This window comes from Protopterus annectens, chromosome 7.part0 (assembly GCF_019279795.1).
Source record: "Protopterus annectens isolate FY-2018-M chromosome 7.part0, PAN1.0, whole genome shotgun sequence".
NCBI lineage: Eukaryota > Metazoa > Chordata > Ceratodontiformes > Protopteridae > Protopterus > Protopterus annectens.
In genome coordinates, this window is record NC_056739.1 from 1,870,311,693 (window position 1) to 1,870,324,730 (window position 13,038).

Genomic DNA, 13,038 nt, shown 5'->3' on the forward strand with positions numbered 1-13,038 from the left:
TACCTACTTTTTTCTGGAAGTAGCTAACAGCTATTTATAGCCTAGCAAAAGCTCTGACAGACACGTAAATGAGGCTCAGTCAGGGAAACATAGAAGTGGCTCTGTTACAGAAGATGTGTTTAGATAAGAGTGTTTCACAGTCCTGCCATTCTGTCTTAATGGCATGAGAAAACACCACTTCCTTATGTCTAGCATGACTCATATAAAGAGCAATTGAAAATGTATTCTGGGAAGAAGGAATGAGTGCAAGAAAGCATTACCAATCCAGGCCCAATCATCCACCGTTTTGATGGAAACACATTAAAATTGTAGAAGAAGCACTTGGAGTGATTTTGAAGCATTAAAATAGTTCAGAAAACAAAGCCAGAATGAAAAAAAAATGTTTTTTTTGAGTTCTAAGGTGGGATTTTCTTTTAAGGTTATTTTGAATCAAAAGTCATGCTTGTCATCAAACGTTTATGAACTAGAGTAGTGGATTTTAAGATCAAAACTGAGTTTAAAGATATTTGTTTCCTGCAATATAATATGGGAATAATGTTAAAATTATTTGGCCACATTTCAGGCATCTAGTTCAGAACTCTGCATCACAAGGTGAAGGATGTGTTAGAGATATTTATTGGGCCTAGTTTCCCTTCCCAGAAAGATATAATCACACCTGATTTATTTATCAACCATTTTTTTAGACAGAGCAATCTAATTACACAAAAACACTTATTATTTAATCACTCATATCTATATTATTTACAGTCACTAGCAATTCCTTTATGCATCTTAAAGTACTTCAGCCTGTTCAATATGTTGGATCAACATATGAAACCATCTAAAACACATTACTTTCTTTACTTGTAGTCTTTCTTACCGTAGGTTGGCCAAGGACAACGAAGCTCTGGTCATTCATTCAACAGCCCATTTCAGCTATTTATATATATATATATATATATATATATATATATATATATATATATATATATATATATATATATATATATATATATATATATATATATATCAATATATATATATATATATATATATATATATTCACTATTTAACCCTATCCTGACTGCTTCAATCTCTTGTATTTACATCTAAAGTTGTTGAAGCTGGTTGTTGTACTTCCTCTTTAGTTGATGGCTGGAGGCTAAATGTCCATTTATCTCATCACTTATGTTTTGAGTCTCAAATTAAAACATAAATGTTAGTCTATCACCAATGGAAGACTGTATCTGAGGCCTTTACTTCAAGTAGTTTAAGATGTATCAGATATTGCAAGGTTGTCGGTGCTATCTGTCTATGATCTGGAGGTCAAAGACTATGCTTTCTAACTTGCTATAAGGACTCGTCTTGGATTACAATTGAAGATGAACAGGAGGGGTAGTTTATATGCTTTATTACATAGGAACACATCAGGATGGATAGCAGCAGTACAAAATATAAACAAACTGATTAATTGACAGACTACAAAGACATGCATGCTTACATTTCAACAGCTTAGTGCAAAATGACAGTCAGGCTCCCACTTTAAATAAGCATCTGCCTAACTATTAACTCATTTTGATCTAAGCAGCTTAAATAATATTGTAACTAGTCACATTTTCTTCTGCTAATTGTTTAAAACCTTTTTTGTAACAACTCACATACTTGTCTGCCAGTTGTTAATACTCTTTGTAATTGAATTGCCTGAGGCGCTTTTTTTTCTCCAGGTCTGTACTTGTAAGATCCTATAGCTGATTGTTACTACTATGTTACTAAAATTTAATAAATTGTTTTCTAGTCTTGGAGAGCTTTTCTCCCTGGGTCTCTGTTGAAAATGAGCCAAATGCTCAGCCATCCCCTCCACATATAATGACACCAAACTACCAAACACACTTTTTATTACATTTCTGCAGGGGAGCAAGCCCCCTGCACCCCCCATGTGGGAAGCTGCATCACCCACACACCCCATAAATTAAATATACCAACTCCAATATCACACTACAGTGAGAAAAAGTTAATTTCCTAACCCCACTGTATCAGGACCCCTGAAGAAACATAGTAAAAAGTGTGTTTGGTAGTTTGGTGTCATTATATGTGGGGGGTGTTATTTTCATGTGATTTGTACTGTTAAATGTTATGAAATTCAATGTTATAGATGATTTGGGTTTTAGATGTTCTGATCTCAATGTTATGAAATTAGATGTTATGGGTTTTAAATGTTTTGAAGGGGACCCATATATATATATATATATATATATATATATATATATATATATATATATATATATATATATATATATATATATTTAAGAGTTAACATGTTATGAAATCATGAAAGTCAGTGGCATATAACATTATTATAATTAGATGGTGGCACTGATTTTGACCTATCCTTTTCTTCTCTGTCTGATGCAAGCCTCAGATCTGCATCATTGTAAAACAGCTACAGCTAGTTATGAGTTGATTGCTCTAGCATGCAGACTTTATTGTCTAATGTCACCATTTAGATTTGTGCCATATCCACCTACCTCATGGATTTCACATTTAGCCTACTCATTGAGCCCGACTGAGGGCATGTTTTTAGTGGATTCCTCATCTGTTATTCAACTGAGATACTAAAATATCATTTCTCTGACAATTCCATGTGTTCGCATGTGTACTTATCCTTCTAGAAGCTTTGTCAAAAGTAGATGTACACGTGTGTCTATGTGATTATCTTGATGGTTGGTTGTCCCCATTGTTCATTTTGTTAGTATTTCAATGAAAGATATTACTGTGATTGGACTTACTATTGCTGGTTGATGTTACATTTAAATTAGACTGAGTCTTGTAATTAAATGTAGGTTATAAATATTTCACTGTACCAAATGTAAAGACATACATATTCTGCAGCTTTAGACACTTGGATGGGCTACTCATTTTTTAAAGCTATGACAAGATTATAAGAATTTACTAGGCAGATAAGTATGATATGATGTCACTCAATCATATTTTTGATCATTTTAGGTGTCGTGGTGAATACCAGATGCTGGCAACAGTTCATGCAAACTGACACAACTGTCAGTGTTATGTTCAGTGAGAGATACGCTTTTCCATTTGAAGCTGGTAGTTTGTTAACATGACTTTCGGAAGTTTCCATTGTCTGTTCTACAGAGGAAGTCCTAATGTGATACATGTATAAATTTATTGTGACAGATGAACCAAATGGAAAAGAAAAGCCAATTAATCCACTGCTGCATAATAGAAAACAAGAAAGTGTTTAGTTATGTTTGCTTTATGGCAGCTGTGAATTATTGACTTGGGTAGTGACTGTCTTGAATAAACAGTTTGGTTGCTGTTCTTAATATATCACTTTACTTTTAATACATTCAGTGTTGGCATGCTTGTATTGTTGAAATAATAACTTGTAGAGGACTGAGTCTGGATTGCTGTGTGACTCAGTTTCCTTTTGAACACCTCTATTAAATTTACACTGAAGACATTGGCACATATACATTAACAGAAAAAATAAACCATATTAACCTTTTTTTCTTTTACTTGCATTATATCTTGCATATACATTTTCTTTGTTTTCAATGACTCTCATTTAGTCTAACAACACATAACTTGCTCAGTTGCTACCTTCTTTTAAACCTCGCTCCTCGCCTGAACAATATTCTGCATGTATTGATCCCAGGAATTACATGCATTTCAATGTAATTTGCTCCTTTCCTTTTCTAATGGAAGGTTTACATGTATAAGTAGGTCTGCATTCACTGCCCATTTCTTAGTCATTATTCTATGATTTTTCTCTGCCATATGTAACTGTAATGCAAAATGAATCCCATATTCCTTAATTTGATATGGTATTGCCTTTTTTAAAATAACTGTTGTATTATTCGCTTGAGTATGGTGCACAGGATGGATGAGAGCTTTTGGTCTGACTTCTATGTGACTTCTATGATATGACAGTTAGTTGCTTGCACTACTGTGTGTTCTGCTTATGTCAGATTGTGTTTCTGCAACACAAGAAAAAAATAAAGGTAGCAGTATTACAACTACCACATACCTTACTTCTTTCAAATTTTCAGACTACATACAACACGCATTAACTTTGCTTTATAGTCAACAGATGATAGAAATTTCAATTAACTAATTTTATACTATTTGCTAAACTGTCATGGGTTATTTTTCACTTTTCTAGACACCTAACCATGTGTCATTGGATGTTTTGGTGCTTACTGCTACACATTGGTCCATCTACCTGTTTATCATGTTTGCATATGTTTTTTCACACCTGTGTAGCTGATAATGCTTTACAGTTTATTAATTTACCTGTGGTTGTGCATTATATACAGGAGAACTGTAGATCAATGTGTGTGTGTATCTTTAAGAAGCTATCCAAGGGCTTGCACAAGTATATAAATACTGAGCATGTGGAAGTCTGATTGCCATTTTGTAGTTAGCTATTGAGATGTAAGCATGTATGTATGTAAGGTCTGTCTGTTAACTAGTTCATTTTTATTTTATGATGCTGCTATCCATCCTGATGTGTTTCCATGGCCTGAAGTTAAACGCCAAAAAATGCATAGTCATACCCTTCGGGAAAAACAAGGTTACCCCTAGCTACCATATAGGTGGCAATCCACTGAGCACAGAAAAAGTCATCAGGGATCTGGGGACCCAGGTTGACAGTAGCCTTTCGTTTGACACTCATGTTGCTAAAGTAGTTAGGAAAACCTTCTATATCGCCCACCTGATCATGAAGGGATTCACATCTAGATCAAGGGAGGTCATCGTCCCCTGTACTCATCACTCATTAGACCTATGATTGAGTACAATGCCCGTTCGGAATGTATCTGACCAGACACCTGCTGCAGCTTGAAAGGCCCCAAAGTTCCTCACCAAAAGGATAAAGGGTCTCAAAATATGTCTTATGCTGCCCGACTGAAAGAACTTCAGCTCTATTCAGTCTCATACCGCTTGCTCAGAGGTGACCTGTGCCTGACGTATAAGGCCATGTCAAACCCAGATTTGATGAATATGCTTCACCTCAAAAAATCTAGATCCCTCAGAACCACAAGGCGGGAGACTTAAACCTTGACACGGTTATAAATAGAACATGCTGGAGGGACAGATTCATCACCCAGAGACTCCCTATGCTGTGGAACAAAATCCCAGTACATGTGAGGCAGAGCACTCTCTGGCCTTGTTCAAGAGGAATCTTGACCAATGGATGGGAGATTGCAGATATACCCCAGGGATTACTTCAGTGTCACTGCTTGACAGAGGCACAGCAAAATGATAGGCATAGTTTTTATTCAAACTAAAGGGGTGCCACATAACTATGGGCTAGGCTTATAAATGCCCTTGGGCAGATAGCCTAGTATGAACCTATGAACCTATGAACCTATGTATTAAAGCATCTAAATGAAATACCCTGCCTGCTTGTCATCTATGTTAGATACGAATGACAAGTACTGAGGCACATGACTGGTATGACTTATGCTTTGGACCCCAAGTCCAAACATTTCATTCAGGATCATAGTGTATGGATCTCCTTTTATTACGTGGTTCCACAAATGAAATGTCGACAAATGAATGGTCCTCAAATGTCAATCCATACATCAATCCCAACAGAGACAATGTTAATTGGTACAGATGGATAAAGTCAGATGGGAAGAGTTGACATTCAGAACTGGAACTTAGGAAGAGGTGGATAGTTTATGGTGATACTAGGAGTCATACAGTCATGGTAGAGGATAGACACAATCTGTTTAAAGTTCCTTAACTGGCAAAACACGGAGTGGGTTTACATAGTATATTAGGTAAGTCCAGAGCTGCTCTGTAATTATCTGTTATGACAAGCTTTATACTGCCTTTAGGTATTGAAAGTTTACATGACCTTTCCATGCATTGCTTCTATTCATGACTCCAATACATACTAAAAAATATAAACAATAAAGCTGTTACTCAGTCTAACTAAACATCAACAGAGTCACTTACTGCAGTTAGTAATGACATCACAGTGTTTAGTGTACTTAAAGAATGCCAGAGCTAAAGTCTTCCCACCTCCCCATACAGGAAATGCATAAGCACTGCATACCCCACCGCACTGGGTCATGGCATTTCTTGAGTGTCCACTAATACCCAGTACAAAAGTTAGATATCTCATACCATATGCTGCTCCTCCAAACAGAGTATTATTCATAGGCAGCATATGCATCATCACTGACCACAGTGTAACATGCTGGCAGGTATAAATACTTCACAGAGGCACAGCAAAATAATAGGTATAGTTTTCTTCAAACTAAAGGGGTGGCGAAAGCCACATAACTATGGGCTAGGCTTATAAATGCCCTTGGGCAGATAGCCTAGTATGAACCTATGAACCTATGAACAATGGCTTATGTACCTAAAGGGTGTGTGGTTTAAATGTCACTTCCTTTCAAACACATAGACGACACAGAGTAACTCTCTCCTTAGTGAATAACTTGCTGTCCTGTCTAACAAACACAGCTTTATGCATGGGCAGCACATCCATCCACAATTCCCACATTATTTTGCAGTGGTAGCTGGAAAGCACTTCTCAGTGCATGATGCACCTGTTGATCCATCTTCCATGTACATGGAAAAGTGTAAGGAGTTAATATCATACCAGCTGTGCTAAGCGTAAGCAGTATATACCATACCAACTGTGCCGGCATTTCCTGTCTGTCCAACTTTTGACAGGACACTAAGTACATAACACCTGCATTTGTTTCATTTCCATGTTTGCCCATTACAAGTCAGCCACGACAATTTGAAGGTAAACCATATGGATCATTGCATAATTATCACTAAAATATCCTGTTTTCTCAAAATCACACAGTGTTGAGGCTAATCTGCACAGCTCTGCATGGTCATCCTACAGTGCTGCAAATACACTTGCTAGGCAACTCAGACAATCCATGCCAAAGACTATAGTATGTGCATAGTCAGACATATACCTTTAGACCATAGACTTTTACCCTACTTAACTCAGAACCAGTTACTTACACCCACCCAACATGGTTTCCGTCCCAGCCACAGCACCATAACTGCTCTACTCTCCTTAGAAACTGTTAATCAAGCCCAAGATTCTGGACTTCTTGTATCCACTGTTCTGCTAGATCTTTCTAAAGCCTTTGACACCATCTCCCATACACACCTTCTCTCTCATCTCTCCAACCTTAATCTCTCACCTAATACTCTTCCTGGTTCTCCAGTTACCTTTCTGACAGATCTCAGGCTGTCAGATGGAAGGACTCTATCTACCGCTTCCTTCTTACCTACGCCTACTGGCGTTACTCAGGGATCCATCCTCGGTCCCATACTTTTCAACATCTTCATAAATAACCTTCACACTGTCCTCCCTGACAGTACATTCATCCAGTATGCTGACGACTCTACCTTAGTTTGTGCCACCCCAATCTTTCCAAACTTCTGTCTAAAACACAAATAGCTTTTTCCACTACAGAAAACTGGATACACCAAAACCATCTCTCCCTCAACTCCAATAAATCTAAAATACTAATTTTCCTCCCTACCAAGGCTTCTTCCTTTGACAAAAACTCTTTCAACGTCCTAAGTCAAACCAACACTCCTATAGAAGTAGTCCCATCCGCTAAACTCCTTTGCATTACCATTGATGAATGCCTCAAATTCAAGCTCCACATACAACAAAACATAAAAAAACCCACCAAAAGTTAGGTAAGCTCTACAGGAATAATCAATTTCTTTCAACCTCCTCTAGGCACACCTTAGCAATCACCTACCTCCTCCCCTCTCTACTATATGGTGCCCCTTTTCTAACTAATCTGTCTGCTTCCCTCACCTCTAAACTTGAAGCTTGCTGTAATAAGATCTCTAAATTCACCACTAATTCCAAAAACCCAACTCACCACTGCCTTACCCTACATTCTCTGAACTAGTTAGAACTCCCTAACCACCTTGACTATCTTCAGCTAACGACCACTCACAATTTAATATTTTAACCAGAAAAATGCCCAGCCTTATCCAACATCCTTCCCCCTTACATCCCTAACAGATCATTGAGATCTGAACACCAAAACCTAATCTCCATTCACAGAGCTAAACATCCAGCTGGCCAGCTACTTCTATCCTTCTCTCTAGGTAGAAAATGGAGCTCTCTCCCTCCTTCACTTAGGACTATACCTAACATGGAATCCTTTAAGACCCAACTCTTCTTACACCTATCTTCCAAATGGAAATGTTCTTGCTTTCACCCTATATAAACCCAAGGGATTTTCTACACTAAGCCCCTCTCTACTCCTGCACCAATCTGCTCTCTGATTTAATTTCTAAATCCACTTAAATAGATTTAGCTGACTCACAGTTGACTGTAAGGATGTAAATATTGCTAATTATGTTAGTACCTAGAAAAAAAAATGTTTCCACTGTTCTTACTATGTATATTTACTTCTTACTATGTATAATTACTTACTATGTATCTTCCTGACTGTTTGTACATTTCTATTGTATTTTATCTCATGCATTGTAACCTTGATTGTATTGCCTTTGGAGCTTTTCTCCCCGGGCATCCACTGAAAATGGGTACTTCGTGGCCCAGTGGACTTCCCTGGTAATCAAACTGAAAATAAAATAAAAAAAATAAAATATACTATCCCACTACCTCAAGCATACATGACAAAGATGAAGCCTCACATACTTTCCAATTGCTGCTGACCACTTCTCTGTCAAATATTTGACAATTAACAAATACTGTCTGTGCTATTAGCACAACTTATGTTAATGATGCTGAGGCCTACAACCCCCCCTAAAAAGCAGCATTTAGCTTAAGTGGCACATGAATCTTCACTAATAATTACGTAATGTATTATTACATGGAAAACAGTTCATAGTCCGATGGGGTCTGAATGGAGAGGTGAAAGGGGTCCAAATGGAGAGATGAAAAGTCAGCAAGCAAAAGAGAGTAGTAGTGCTGAAATTGAATTTATCCTCAAGGCTTGGTGAGTAGGTGAGAACCTTCACGAGGTGGACCCTGTTTTCTAAAAATCTCACCAAGGTGACACTGATATATAGACTGTATTTACATAGCACATATCATGGACAGAAGTAGATCAAAAACTAAAACAGATAGCTGGGTGCACAAGACCCAAGATAAGAAAATGCCCAAAACTGGTCGGCACACTGGTGCCAGGACTGGAAAAGAAGACAGTATAGAATGCTCAAAATACAGAAACATTCCTACAATGGGGCCAGACCAGGCCCAGGGGGAGGATGCCCCCATTGTAGAAGGAAGTAGCAGTCCACAAAAATCACAAAAACTGATAGGCCAAAGAAGAGCCATAAAGACGATAAAATGGACTATTAAGGATAAGAAAGAAATTATGTATTACTATTATGCAAAAATCTCAGGATTTCCAGACACAAGATATACAAAATGATTAAGAGAGAAATTAGAGGACAGAAAAATACTTCTGCAAGAAAAACTGTCATAAGCTTCAAATGAAGATCTGTGTTCATTAGTACAACAGATTTGTGAGAAACAATATATAGAGCAAGAAACCTTGAAATGTTTAGAAAAAGAAGCATCTGAGGAAGTGCAAAAAAATAAACAACAAAACCAAGAGATATTTGAAAGAAAGAGAGATTTGATATGGTACAATATTTATGCAAAGGAGAAAGCCAAATTGATCAATGTAAAGAAGGCAGCCCCAAAGATATTTGAAGAGAAATACAGGCAAATGCATCTGGATATGGAACATTTCACAATAAAAAATATCACAAAGATGGAACACAGAAAAGAATATTAGTAAAGTAGAAGTTAAAAAAAAGAAGTTGAAGTTATGGAGTGCCTGCAAAGTGAAGGATTTGATGTAGAAGGTCTAACACTGGTTACATCACAGCAGGATGGAGTGAGTCACCAAAGCAGGGAGAAACAAGAAGATCAGGAAACATCTGAAGAAGAAATATGGACATGGGAAAGAAAAATATATTTACTATGGTGTGATATTTATGCAAGGGAGAAAGCAAAACTAACCAATACAAAAAGAACAGCACCAAAGATATTTGAAGAGAAATACAGACAAAGGAATCCAGACATGGAAAATTTTACAATACAAAAAATAAAAAGACAAAGAGGAAAAGTAGAAAAGGAGATTATTAATGAAGAAGTTGAAGAAATAGAAACTGAGGTTATGGAGTACCTACAAAGTGCAGGATTTAGTGTAGAAAATCTAATTCAGAAAGCACCACAACAGGATAGAGTAATGGATATCCAAATTAAGGAGAAACCAGTGGAACAGGAAGCATTTGGTCTGGTACCATATGAAGATAATTTGGAGCCTTCAACAGGAAACCAAAATAAACATTCACTTGAAGCTAGGCAGCAAGGGAAGGAACAAGAAACCATGAAAACTCTGATGCAGTCAATGTTGAGGAGTGATAGGCCACTGAGTTCCCACATGATAGAGCAACGGACTGCATGGGGTGAAATTGATGAGACTGTGTCATAGGAAGATGCTATAGAACTTTCTATAAAATGCCTAGAGGAATTGGAAAACAAGGGATGTGCTCTCACTTTGGAAGAAAATGAGCTAAGAAAAGAATTGCTTGATTTAATAGACATAGACAGATATATCAAGATCAATGAAAGAAATAGACTGCAGAAGGTTAATAAAACCCAGAAAGTCAGAAGTCTGATAAAACAAATGAACGCAGTAGTAATTAGGACTGTTAATAGAGATCCATGCGATATAACAGAAGTAAACAGGATATATTACTGTGCAGCTAAATTAATAACTGATAAAGTTCTACCACAAGCACATAGGGTAGTGAGGGAAAGGAAGGGGAGAAATCAAATACCATCCTGGAAATATCGAATAGAGAAAATTACAAAGCAATTAAGACAAGAAGTGTCACTGTTAGAAGACTATAAAAGATAAAATAGGTCAACAAAAATAGTAAGAAAAATAGATGTGATAAAAGCAATGCAAAGTATTAGAACTGACCAGGATCTATCATGCACTATCGCAAATAACAAACTAAAACTTTCAGCACAGGCAGAAAAACTTAGAAGATACAAAGATAAATATAAAAGGGAAAGTGCAAAATAAGCAATTTATTGATGACCCAAAAAAGTTTTATAGAGAACTGGGAAATAAGGTAAAAGGAATTGAAAGACTGCCAAAAAAGAGAAGAAATAAATTCATTTTGGAGAAGTATCTATGAAGATAGTGTGGAACATAACAAAGATGCTAAATGGATAGAAAAAGTAAAAGAAAAAATAAGAAGTTTAAAGGTACAGGATATGAAATGGGATGAAGTAACAGATAGAGAGATTGAAACAAAGTTAAAAAAGCCTCTAATTGGAAAACCCCAGGCCCAGATGCAGTACCTGACTTCTGGTTAAAAGTATTAACATCTTTGCATGAAGATTTAGCCATGAGTAAGAACTATTTATATGCACACCCAGAACAGACACCAACCTGGCTAACAACAGGCAAAACAATGCTCATTCTTAAAAATGAACCTGCAAGCTACACTAAAAATTTACTTGCCTTCCGACAACATATAAACTATACATGGGAATTGATGCTGACAGAGTTTATAGTCATTTAGAAGAAAACTCAATTATGGCAGTAGAATAAAAGGCCAATAAAAGAAAGTCATATGGAACAAAGGATCATTTGTTGTTAAATAAAGGCATAGTGGAGAACTGTAAAAAGGGGAAGAATCTAATTATGACATGGATTGACTACAAAAAAGCATTTGATAGTATCCCTTATTCATTGATAAAAGAGTGCTTAAAAATGTATAAGATACACCCCACACAGATCAACTACATTACAGTGACCATGAAACAGTGGCAGACCACTTTGCAATTAAGTCATGATAAAGGACAAATTGTTATCCCAGGGATAAAAATTCAAAGGGGGATATTTCAGGGTGACTCTCTGTCATGGTTTCTATTCTGTCTTGCCCATAATCCATTAAGCTGTTTATTCAACATCTTAGGCCATGACTATAATCTGGCGCCTAGAAAACAACAAAGTGCAATGACGTCTCACCTTCTCTTTGTCGATGATTTAAAACTGTATAGCTCATCAGATGAGGAACTGAAAGCACAGCTGCAAGTTGTCAAAACTTTTTCAGATGATATAAGAATATCATTTGGTCTTGATAAATGTGCAAAAGCAACCTTTAAAGCAAGAAAACTGCAACGCCAGGAAAACATCAGTTTGGGACAAGAATGTGATATAAAAGAACTTGAACAAGAAGGAGTGTATAAATATTTGGGAATTGATGAAGGATCAACAATAAAACATGAACAAATGCAAAACTTAGAAAGGAATACTTTAGAAGGCTTAAATTAATCCTGAAAATAACACTGACATCTAGGAATAAAATTCAAGCTATAAACCAATTTGCTCTTCCTGTCCTAACTTACAGTTTTGAAGTGATTAACTGGCCCCAAAACATGTTGGATATATTAGATACGAGAACAAGAAGGATGCTTCATGCTCACCAAATGAAATATAAAAATCAGTGCATACCAAGATTATATAATCCCCATTTCGAAGGAGAGATGGGCCTCCTTGAAATTGATTATATGTATAAATCTGCAATTGTGGGACTCCACACTTATCTGCTGACCTCACAAGACCCAAATGTAGTGAAAGTTTTGAAACATGAGGAGAATATATCTAAGATGACTTCTCTGCTTACTTTAGGAGAAGCATATTGGTATCAAGCAAGAATGGAAATCAAACTAAAAGTAGATAAAGATCAGGCAGCAACTGAATGTGCCAAAAAAGAAAAGAAAGAATCTAAGGTGAAGGACCAGATGAGAAGGCAAGAAATGTGGAAAAAGCATAAATATAGTTGCAAGTATAGAAAACTTCTAGAAGATCCTCATGTTGATCAGGAATGAACACAGAAATGGTTAAGGAGAGGTGAATTCAATCCAATAGATGAAAGGTTAATATTCATGGCCCAAAATAGTGGGCTGCGTACACGTTGGTTTATAAAGTCCATTGAACATGTGGGAGAGAGAAACAGACAAACGTAGGTTTTGTA